The following is a 13203-nucleotide window of genomic DNA, read 5'->3' as shown; positions in this document are numbered from 1 at the left end:
GTATGGTCTTACGATGGATCTCACAAAAATCATTAATCTACACATATTTGCACAAAATTCAACCAATAAACACATTTTAATTCAAATAAAATAGTGGTATACATTAATCAAAACATCCCTTATAGTATAATAGTAGTCCGCAAACTTCAAAGTTGATACATTTTATCATTCAATTAAAATTCACATTCAAAGAAGTTTAATTTTAAAACTATAAATAATAACAATAAATTTGTAGTTCAATCTAAATATTTAGAATACTATCATATTCAAAATAATTAAAAAACAACCAAAAAATATTACTTCTATTGATGAATTAAACATATTAATTACCTTGGACGGTGATAAGTACTCCAACAAATCAAATTCGACTGCTTCCAATCGCTATTTTCTTCGTCTGATTTCTCTGAGTTCAAGTAGTAAGATTTATTTTAGATCTAACTTTTGAGATTGCTTAGTGTAAAATTATAGGAGGAAAATTTAATAAAGAAGGATAGACAAAGGGATTATTTACCACATACTTGTATTTTAATTGTGAAAATTTTAGGAGGGAATAACAGATGAAAATAAAAAAATTCCCTCTCAATTTATGGGGTTAATTCAGTTTCAAAAATTCCACCAAGATGATCAAGAATTTTATTATTTTCCATTTTTTTTTGAGTTGTTGAAATTGAAGATAAGTTAGGAAGATTTGGTGGGTTGTTTGCTTCTTTTTGGGGAAATAATGGCGTAACATACGAAGGCCTTTGTTTAGGTGTTGGGGTTTCTTTTTTTTTTATTTTATTTGTTTGCTTTCCTCCGTTTTTTTGTATGGGATGGGAAAATATTGAGATCTAGAGTACAATATACATTATACAACATACAACATACTTTCATACATTATACAAATGAGTTGACTTTTATTGCACTATTTGTATACTTAATATGACTAAAGGTTTTTATCAATACATAAAAAAATTGTGTTGCTATGTAAAATACCTTTGCATTTGTCTTACGTAAATAAGTATATTATCATTGTATCAAATTTTTATACTTAATATACAAAATTTCTTCGCACAATTGTCAGTCAAATTGTTCCGATTATTATGAAATAGAGAAGGGTATTACAAGTATACAATATAAACTCTTGTCTTATGTGTAGTATAAAAAAACTCAAGTGGTACGTAAATACTCCTTCTGCGTTTTTTTAAGTGTTACACTTTGACTGACACGTAGTTTTAGAATAATTTAACTAACTTAAATAAAATAAGAGTAGTAGTTTATTACTTATTAAATCACTGACAGATTAATTAAATTCTCCCTTTGTATTTATTACTTGCTCCATTTCTCTATATACGAAAATTGTAAAACGAATATTAGAATTATGAGGAGTATCAACATATCAATTTGTTGAATATCAAGATAATATTTAAAATTAAATCAATACATAAAATAATTAGAGTTTGTCTTTTCAAGATAATAAGCCAAGGTATATTTAGATAGCGTGAAGTTACATTAGTTTTCCAAGTATTACATATGTAATTATAATAATTTACTACTCAATTTTATTTATTGTGCAACTATCACACCCAAATTTATAACAAATTGGTTATATTCACATTACATAATCTAAGTTAATATCAATTTAACTTCAGCTTAATTTCAGTTCAGTTCATCTCCAACCATTTCATTTCAGTTCAATTTAGTTCCTAATTTCCTTCTCTCATAAACAATTCATTTCAGCTCTATTCAGTTCAGTTCCTAATTTCCTTCTCTCATAAACAATTCATTTCAGCTCTATTCAGTTCAGTTCCTAATTTCCTTCTCTCATAAACAATTCATTTCAGCTCTATTCAGTTCAGTTCATTTTAGTTCAGTACTACTCAGTTGTTTTTAGTAAATCGGAACAGGCCCTTAGTGTATGTATATAGTGTCATAGTTTAGTCAATATATGGAAATCTGATTATTTAATATTTCATTTTAATTTTATACTCTCTATTTAATACTCACACATAAGTTAGTTTTGCCTTATAGTCTGTTCACTTCAGCTTAATTTCAATTCAGTTCAGTTTAGCTCCAATCAGTTCAGTTCAGTTCAGCTCCTAATTTCCTTCTCTCATAAAATATTCATTTTAGCTCAATTCAGTTCAGCTCCAATCAGTTCAATTGAGTTCAGCTCCAATCACTTCAGTTCAATAAATGTGAACAGGCCCTTAGAGTTTATAAAAAGTCACACGTGTTAATTATTTAAAGTGTTATACTCCTTCCATTTCATATTAATTGCAACACTTTTATATTTGGAAAAAATCCATCATTATTTTATAATTTCTCTCTCACACTAACCACACTTTAACAAATATTTTATTTAAAGTGTTATACTCCTTCCATTTCATAATAATTGCAACACTTTTATATTTGGAAAAAATCCATCATTTTTTTTTTAATTTCTCTCTCACACTAACCCCACTTTAACAAATATTATATTATTTCTCTTTCCTACCAACCCTACCCACATTACTTTTTTATTATTATTTTTATTTCTTACTAACAATACTTTATATTATAAGCCTATAAACTAAGTCTACAATATATATATATATATGTTTGTTGTATTGGACGTATTACATAACTTTAAAGAAATAAATACCAATTTAAAAAATAAAATAAAAGGACATCCCTAATGTCTTATTATAGGCCTTACAAGTATTAAAAAAAAAATAATAAAAAAAAAAACGTGAAATAACCCCTACAATGTTGGCCTTAGTATCTTCCACCGCCACTATTTCCCCAAAAACCAAAACATCCCACCAAATCTTCCTATATCTTCAATTTCAACAGCACTAGCCCCAAAAATTTATAGATAGTTTATTTTTAAAGTTATTTCTCCAAAATTTTCCGTTATTCGTGAAGTTTGTGGTAAATTAATCTTTGTTTCCTTTCTTAATCAAAGTTTCGACCTACACAATTACCATAAGCAATCTCAAAAGTCAATTTTGAAGGAAGAATACTACTCAAACTCTAGAAGAGAAAAACAAGACGAAGTAAAATAGAACTTGGATTTAGCAAAATTTGATTTTTTTGGAGTACTTATCACTGTTCAAGGTAATTTAATTTGTTTAATTTATCAATAAAAGTAATTTTTTTTTATTTAGTTATTTTGAATTTAGGGTTCTTTTTTTTCGGTCAGTATCATAATTTTATTTTGAAATAATTTGATGGTGGAAGTTAAATTGAATGTTCAAATTATCAATTTTGATGCTATTTTGAAATAAAGAGAAACTGCTCACACTTAATGAATTTCATCCTAAATCTTCATAAAAGGAACCTGACCAAACTATTGTAGGCTTTGAGTTAAAAGATTCTAAGGAACTAACTTTTGTTAATTACACCATAATAATCAAATACATGTTCAACTATTTCATGATACTTGGAGTATCTTTATATGTCAATTTTATAAACTAATGCAGTAGTGAAAAATATTATTTGCTTTAAATCCCATGTCTACAAAATTTTGCACAAGTTATTTATTTGAGTATTTTGAAACATTAACCAACCAATCAAGTACTTTTTGACTCTCTTGTAAATTACCTACAGTACAATGAATTAATTGTTTGGTCCACTTAATGTTGTTATGGAATTTTTTTCATTGATATTGTGGCGTGTAGAATTGATCATGTAACTGTCGTTTATGTGCTATAAATAGTTTAGTTTTCTAAATTTCTTCTTGCTTAATTTGTGATCATTTATTTGCAGTTATGTTACAACATTTTTTAATTTAATATAGTCAACTTGTTTATACATTTTAATATGATAATCATATAGGACATCATGGTGTCAATGAATCGTGAGTGGATGCAATACAAAAAAAAATGACCCTAGGTACAAGATTGGTGTAAAAGAGTTTCTAGAATTTGCCTTTTCACAAAAAAATGCTAAATTTGTAGCGCCTTGCCCATGTGTCAAATGCAACAATGAAAGGAGAAAATTTAAAGACGAAATAGAATTAGATTTGCTTAAATTTGGGATTGTTAAGAGTTATACACGTTGGTTGCGACATGGAGAAAGGGTTGATGATTCAACAATTCATGATAATATTATAAATGAGCCAAATGAAAACCCATTGCACGAGCATGCTGTCTTGTGTGATATGCTAAATGATGCCTTTGGAGTACAATTTGACAATGTCATGGAAGACGAGACAATAGATGTGAGTAAAAGCAAAGATCCTCCAGAAGCTACAAAAAACTTTTACAAACTGATGAGTGATCTTGAGTTAGAGTTGTATCCTGGCTGTAAGCAATTTTCAAAACTGTCTTTCTTGCTTAAGTTATTCCACATAAAATGCTTAGGCGGTATAAGTAACAAAAGCTTGTCTATGATTCTTGATCTATTTAAAGAAGCACTGCCAGAAGGAAATTCTTTGCTAGAATCTTTTTATGATGCTCAAAAGATGATAGAGAGCCTATCCCTTGAGTCTGTCAAAATTGATGCTTATCCTAATAATTGTTTACTGTTTTGGAAGGATCATGCTAATGCAGATGAATGTGTAAAGTGTCATGCTTCTAGATGGAAAATTGATGAACGTAATAATGGATCTTCGACCTCACAATGTAAGTCTAGAAGGAATCCTAGATAGACAATGCGTTATTTTACTTTGATTCCCAAGCTTCAAAGAATGTATATGTCATCTAAAACTGCAACAAGTATGTGATGGCATAGTGATGAACGTGTTAATGATGCTGATGGTATAATGAGACATCCAGCAGACTCTAAAGCATGGAAATTTTTTGATGAAAAATATCCTTCATTTGCCTCTAAACCTCGAAACATTCGCCTTGGGTTAGCAAGTGACGGGTTTAGCCCCTTTAGAAATGGTCGTATTGCTCATAGTACATGACCGGTAGTTCTTATACCATATAATTTACCTCCATGGCTTTGTATGAAACAAAATTCTTTCATTCTTTCAATGTTTATACCAGGTCCTAAGGGGCCGAAAGATAAGATTGATGTTTACTTGCAACCTTTATTAAAGGAGCTAAAATTACTTTGGGAAGTTGGTGTTGAAACATATAATGCTTCAAAGAAATAGAACTTTAAAATGCGAGAATCTTTGTTATGGACTATAAGTGATTATCCAGCTTATGGTGATTTATCTGGTTGGAGAACTGGAGGAGCTGTTAGTTGTCCGTCTTGTAATAGTGATACTTGTTCTGAGTGGTTACCAAATGGAAATAAACATTGTTATATGTGTCATCGTAGATTCTTACCTTTAGATCATAAATGGAGGTATGATGGAAGAGCCTTTGATGGGAAACAAGAGCTAAGACCTGCACCCAAACCATTATCTGGTGAGGAATTGCTACAAAAAATTGATACTGAACAAGCTAAATGTAATAAGAAAAAGAGAAGGCGTGATAAGAAGAAGAAAAAACAAACGAAATTATGGCGAAAGAAGAGCATTTTCTTTGAATTGTCATATTGGAATAGTCTTTTGATACGTCATAATTTGGATGTAATGCATAGTGAAAAAAATGTGTGTGAAACTTTACTTGCGACACTACTAGATATTGAAGGAAAAAGTAAGAATAATTTGAATGCACATCTTGATCTAGAGGAAATGCAAATTAGAAAGTCATTGCACCCTATAACACATCCTGATAAATCAAAAGAGCCACCTCCTGCTCCTTATACATTATCTTTGAAGAAAAAGAGAGATTTGTGTAATTTTTTGACTAGTGTGAAGTTTCCAGATGGATTTGCTTCAAATATTTCAAAAAATTCCCTCCTTAAAGAACGTAAACTCTCTGGATTAAAAAGCCATGATTATCATGTTATTATGGAGCATCTATTGCCTCTTGCTATACGTGGTTGGCCTAAATCATTGTCTACTCCACTTATTCAGTTGAGCACCTATTTTAAAGAGTTATGTTCTAAGGCTTTGAAGATTGATGAGTTAGAGAAACTCGAAAAACAAATTGGTGTTACCCTTTGTGAGCTAGAAAGAATTTTTCCTCCTTCCTTTCTTGTGATCTACACTTACCCATTCACCTTGCAAGTGAAGCTTTGATTGCAGGACCAGTTCATTATTGTTGGATGTATCCTATTGAAAGGTAGATAAATTTAATTTTTTTTTTATTTTATTTTTATAGTAATAATAATAAATAAATATGTAATTTTTAGTTTTTTTTTGTTAGGTTTCTTGGAAAATTAAAAGGGTATGTACGTAACAAAGGTCACCCTGAAGGATCAATAGCAGAAAGGTATCTTTTAGAGGAATGCTTGAAATTTTTTTCAAGATATATGGAGGATATAGAGACAAGATTTAACAAACAAGGTAGAATTTATGATGATCGTGAAATTTTTCCAATTGATATCCTACCTATATTTGAGACAAGAGGTAGAGCATTTGGGAAGGAATGTCCTCGTTTTCTTACTACAAAGGAATGGGAAGAAGTTCACTTTTATGTGCTGAATAATTGTGACGAAGTACAACCATTTATTGAGTAAGTTTTATATATTTTAGCAAGTATAAAGTTTACTTTTATAGAAAATATATAACTTTGCTAATTATCAATCACAGTGAGTACACTCGCAATGCTACAAGTAACAAGAGGATGATTTCTTCTCATAAAATAGAATTAATAAAATGGTTTAGAGATCAAGTAAGTGTTTATTTATTTCTTATATTTTTCCTATTTTGAAAATATATCTTTTCTTATTTCATAAAATGGGGTAGAGATCATAGTGATTGATCTAGTTGCTTAACAGTAGTCGTAATTTATTTTGGTATGATGTATATGACTCAACAATCATGACAAGGGTTCCCTTAACTTATTGATAAGACAAGAGTTTATGTTCCTATCATTTTTGCTTATTTATCAGTATGTCATTTGCCTCTCTATTCTAATGCTAATGTGATACTTTTTTTAAATTGAAATGAAATTTAGCTGTGAAGCCCATAGAAATAAAGCTACTTGTACAAGCCTTTATAACACAACTTTGTCCTAGCAATTTTGTCCTTGATGTATAACTTCATAAGTTCACGAGTCTAATGGGAAACCCACTCTCCATTGTAATTTATACCTCATTAATTACTTATCAGCTACTTTTAGAGCTAAGCTACCAATAGTTCATTCCTCGTTCAAAAGTTCATTTTACATAGAAATAAAGCTACTTGTACAGGCCTTTATAATAATGTTAGAAAATTATTTGGACCTGGGATTGCTTTAGTGAATAATTAAAAACTTTTTAAAGTCATATATTCGCATTAATTTTAACCTAGATACTTTATTTTCTGCAACAAATCTCTATGATAAAATAGCCCTTTTATGGTGATAAACTGATAACTCCCACCTCGAATTAAGTCTAAATTGTTTGATGATTAAGTGCTCATGATAAAGTTTTTTATATATGCATTGACCGACATAATGCTCTATTATCTTAGTAGGCATGCATCAGATTCAGAGGAGATGCATGATTAATGATTATTCCCTTGCATCTTAGTAGATGAAATGGACCATGATATTGTGCTTTTTGTGTGGACTTTGTGGAGTGTATATTGTTTAGCCATATGCTTATATATATGGCTCCTATTCTAATTCATTGTTCTTGTTAGAGATAGCTTGACATACCTGACTTGTATTAGTTACTACTGATTCTCTTTCTTCTTTTTTTTGGTTGCTATTGTATATTTGTCTCTCTATTTTTTTTTTTGTGGATATTTTGTTACTTTTTTTTGGTGCAAATTACAGCATGAGTACATTCAATGAATTAGTGCACACTACGGTGAAAAGATTGTCATGGTTATTAAATAAAAAAAATGATAATTGATTTAAATAAAGTTTCATGCAAACATAATTGACAAGTAACTCCTAATACATTATGGTTAAACATTTTTTTAACATCATTTTTTGATAATCTTCTAAGTTATATATTTTATCAATCTCATAGGTGACAATTTTGTCAAAGGATAACCATCCAAGTGCTACTACTAACTTAAGAGCATTAGCACAAGGTCCAGATCGTGTAGTGATTTCTGTAAATAGCTATATGGTTAATGGATTTATGTTTCGTACAAAGGATAGTGAAAGGGGAAGAAAAACACAAAATAGTGGGATCGTTGTGACTGGAGAAACTGGATCATCAACCCTTGATTATTACGGCCTCTTACAAGAAATCATAGAAGTTCATTACCTTGGAGGAAATCGTGTCACTTTGTTTAATGTGACTGGTGGGATGTGCATAGTCATGTTCGAGGGATCAATAGTGATTGTTTTGACTTCATAAGCGTTAATACATCAAAGTTGTTAGCTAATGATCTTTACATTTTAGCTACACAAGCTCACCAAGTATTTTATGTCAATGATGTTTTGAAGCCAAATTGGAAGGTTATAGTTAAGACCACACCAAGAAACTCCTTTGATGTTCCGGAGCTCAATGATCATGATGAAACTAATTATATGGATACTATATATCCATGACCCTTTATTATTATCTTTTTTTTAATATAATTGTAAAATTATTGCCATCTAAATATAGGTTCCTAGCTACTTTATATGTGATGTTATTTTTTAATATTATGATTTGAGAGGAGTCCATCAATTATTCCAAGTAATTACAGAATGGAAATGGCCATAAGGGATTGTCTCAATAATATTAATCTTTTCAATGAGTAGAATACTGAAAGATCATTGAAATATTATTATTGCCAGAATAAGAATTTTGTATGAGTAGTAATTTATAGAACTTTCGCAGCTTTCTTATTGTATGTGCTAGTAGCTATGGAGTAGTTGATAGTCTTGCCTTATTTTTCTACTCGTAATATTTATTTAGATACATTTTAAATTCATTGTAGAAATACCAAAAGTATATTGTAAATACATTAATAAAATATAGAGGCAGATATAGATATATGGGTATAGTTTTGGGGACATGGATGTCATTAGAAGTAGTGCATGACTTGGTGTACCTCCTTTTTTCACTTGTAGATGTTAGATAGTTGACAATTGATTTGCACCAAAAAAAAAAAAAAAAAGAAAAAAAAATACTTGACAATTGTTACACGAAAAGTGTGATATGAAGAATTGAAGGGCGTAATAATTGACTCTAACTCATCAACCTTCGAACTCCATTGAATTGATTTAAATATCCGGATTCTTCTTCAATTCCTTGATGATCATAGCTTAATGAATTATCAAGCCAATTAATTAGAATAAAAATAATAACTAAAAATTATAAAATTAAATTAGTTTACTTGAATTATAGTATAATTATCCGACATAATTCTAAAATTTTTGCACATGAATTCTGTGATATCTATAGTCTATACATACAAATTTACTCTGAAAAATTGAAAATTATTAAGCTACTTTAATATGAGCAATGGAGGGTGAGAAAACTAACCAAAAGATAAGATCTATACAGAGAAAACTAACCAAGTAATTGTTGCAAATTGGAATTAAAAAGCTTAAAAAGTTGCCAAATTAAAGGTTCTTGTACAAGGCTTGCACAAGAAGAATTATTTTTCTTTTCATGCATCACTGTACATACAATTTCCGTGTTTTTTAAAGTCCACATAAAAACTTTTAGAGGCAACCATAATTTCTCTTTATTGCTATAAAAAAAAGAAAAAAAAACAAACTTTTAGAGGTAACATAAAATTCATTATTGCTATAAATAACTTTTAGAGGCAACCAAAGTTTCACTAATGCTAAAAATGAACTTTTAGAGGCAATTTTAAATTCACTAATTCTAAAACTAACTTTTAGAGGCAACAATAACTTCATTGATGCAAAAAAGAACATTTAGAGGCATCATATAATCCACTGTTGCAAAAACTACCATTTAAAGACAATCATAGTTTAATTAATGCTAAATATATCTTTTAGAAGCTATGAAAAATTATTTGCCTCAAAGTTTTGCCTCTATAGATAAATTTTCTTGTAGTGCTATCCCTAACAAGTAAACTACTCACTACTCATTGCAAATCTAAACAACAAAGCTAAATCAATCACAAATTTCACCATCATCAAGGTAGTAAAAAATATGCTCTAACTTATCAAAATCAAATTAACCAAACAACAAGTAATTCAACTAAATTCAAGAATCAAACATCAAATTGCATTAAAAGTAAAGAATTCTTACCAAAAGTTTGATCAAAATCAAAGGGGTAAAAGATTGGAAATAGCATTCATCAACATCATCAAGTTTATCTCTCTAAAATCTAAGAAAAATCATTAAAATTTAGAGCTTCTCTCTCTAAAAACTTCATTAAAATCTAATTCTAATTCTATCTTTTTTTAAAAAAAAAAAATTAAGGAAAACTATATATAGTAAAACTAACTAAAAGGAAGTTAGTTAGAGGTTCCAAAAAGGACCTCAAAGAGCGCGACCCCTCACTTATGTCCGCGGTAGCTACAAAAAGGGTACGGAACAGGGAGAAGAAGAAGGCGCGGCCGCTTTAGAGTCTTGCACTGCCGCGCAGAAGCCTGGAGCAGCCGCTCTTCTCTCGCACACGCCCGCGTAGCTGGAGCAGAGGAACCCTCCAAGTGCGGCCAAGCTTGTCCTCGTGAGCTCCGGATGAGCCATGATGATAAAGGCAGTAAGTTAGAGCACTTTTGATGGGTTCGAAACCACTCTTTCATGCCCACAGGGCATGAGGGCGCAACCTTGATGACCATGCTCTTGAACTCTTTGCTCTTGGGCTTGAAATTGAGAAACGGGACATCTCTTTGGCTTGAAAACTCCGAGGAGGACGCACTTGAGGCTCTCGAACATCGCCAAGTTCCTATAAACAAAGAAAATCAAACAAGTAAAGCAGAAAATGCAAAATACACTAGAAAAGCAAAATAAATAAGAAAACATCTAAGGAAAATGCAAAGTAAGGAAAATGTAAGCAAGACTAGAGAAAATGGAGTAAAAGGAATACAAAAATCATGTAAAAAGCATTCTAACAGAAGCCAAATGAGTGCCATAAATGACACTCATCAAACTCCCCTAAGCTAAACTTTTGCTCGTCCTCGAGCAAAACAAAGCAAGAAGATATAGAATTAAAGACTTTATTCAAACAAAGAACAAGAAAGAAAGAGACAAGAAAATACACTAAGACTCACTTTCGTAGGAATCACGATCAATTTTAGCAACTAAAGACAAGCCATTTAAACCTCTAGATCGCTCTAGAGACGAGTGATGCTCTCGTAAGGGTTTCTTAAAAGATTGACCCATAGCTCTTAGAAGTAAAATGAGGCAAAATAAAAGAAAGAAAAGTAAAATAAAAAATTCAAACAAATAGCTTTTGACATGGACTTTTGCAAATGATCAAATACAAGTGAATAAACAATTTTCTATATGATAGGGGTATGCATGCTCTAAGATATCTAAGGTTGATTGAAACATAAGAAATGCTAAGCGTAGAGAACTAATGAGGCACAATCCACCTTCATCCCAACCATTCTTACCACGTTCTCCCAATAGCTTCAAATCTACCTTTAGTGAGTGTCTTAATGGTTCCTCGAAGGAACCGAAAAGGAAAGAAGTTTGAGGCTACTCGACATCTCAATTATTGCATACCACTCTATAAGCTTGACCTACATCTCCCTCCAACGAGTTGTGACTCAACCACAAAGGTCAAAAGGTCTTGAAAAGGGTTGTAATGTAAGGGCGAGAAGGGTGAAGGTAGGCTAAAATTTGAAATTTGGTGGTATACCTAAATTGTCAAGCAAAGATTGGCCAAATCTCAACACCAAAACCAAGTAATTACCAAACAAAAAACACATACACCCCCAAGCTTATTTCAAAGCTAAAATCAAATCACAATCATATATACAAAAAGTGTAAGAACGCTTCCCCCCAAGCCAAAATAAAGCATTGTCCTCAATGCTTAGGAAGAAGGTCACACACATCAAAATATTTTTGAAATTTTCATTTTGCAATTTTTACCACTTTTGCCAAAGCTTATTTGAATTAGCTTTGCTTAATTATTCTCATTTATTCAATATTTTCGAGTTTTTTCACTTTATTGTCCTCGCCTCTTTTAACTATGGATCGGCTTTTTCAACTTGCATTTGCTTTTTATTCACAAAATATGTATAGCACAGACTTGCTTCCATTATAAGAACCAAACAATCCCTTCCATACACCAAAAATCCAACAATAGAGACCAAATGCTTCACAAAAACCAATGATGGGAACAAGAATGAAACAAAAGGATCAAAATCTAAAGATATGGCTCGAAAAGAAGGAATATGACTTAAATGCTTAGCAAGTAGGAAAATGAAAACCCAAAATAAATAAATAGAAAACTATCCTAGAAAAGTAAAATTACCACCCCGAAAAGATGTCTTTGTCCTTCCTAGGTGGCTCGATCGCGATCTCGGGAGATGAAAGTCAAATTCTAGATAAAGTACACAATAGCCAAGGATCCATGCGCCGCTCAATCAAGAAATGTTGAAAGCAAGAAAAAATAAATCCTGACATGGTTGTAGCAAAAACTCACTATTGGCTTCAAATCCACCAAAGGAAGCAACTCCATCTTACCACAAATCGATAGAATTTGGCTTCAAGGCCCCAAAAGGTCTAAACCGCTACCTTAGCATTCCCTATCCTAGAGGCAACCATGGATACTCTCAAAGCATGCACACCGATAAGACATAGGAAGTCAATCATTCAAATGCAAAAGTTCGAATGGTATTATGTCCAAATATAAAAGCTAAGCAAGTAAAAAGAAAAGCCTTAAAATCTTTTTGTTTTGTTTTGTTTTCATAGATGTAAGAAAAAGGAAAAATGAAAAGAAAGAAAAAGAAAAGAAAGGAAAAGGAAAAGAAAAGCACAAGAATGCAAGCAAGACAAGTAAAACCTAATCGTCATACAAGTGTTCATTCGGCAACATCGCCAATGACACCAAACACGCTAAGATGTTACAAGGCAAACATCCTCGAACAATCAACTCATCCTAGACTAAACCTATTCTAAGAAATCAAGAAAGAAATAGAAATAGAAGAGATAGAAAGATCTCACCGGGTACTCCAAGCTAAGCAAAAGAGGAGAAATGAGAACAAACATAAACCATCAAGATACCTCATAAGCAAAAGCAAGGATAAAAACCAAAGTGAGAGATAGAAAGCTATACACAAAAAGAAATAGTCAGTAACTTCCAGGAAAAAACTCAAAACAACTAAAAGAAGAACATGATCATAGAACCTGAGAAGTGAAATCATATAGCAGAGAGAA

Source organism: Chenopodium album, chromosome 18, assembly GCF_948465745.1.
Source record: "Chenopodium album chromosome 18, dcCheAlbu1.1, whole genome shotgun sequence".
Classification (NCBI taxonomy): Eukaryota; Viridiplantae; Streptophyta; class Magnoliopsida; order Caryophyllales; family Amaranthaceae; genus Chenopodium; species Chenopodium album.
This window is presented reverse-complemented; position numbering follows the sequence as displayed.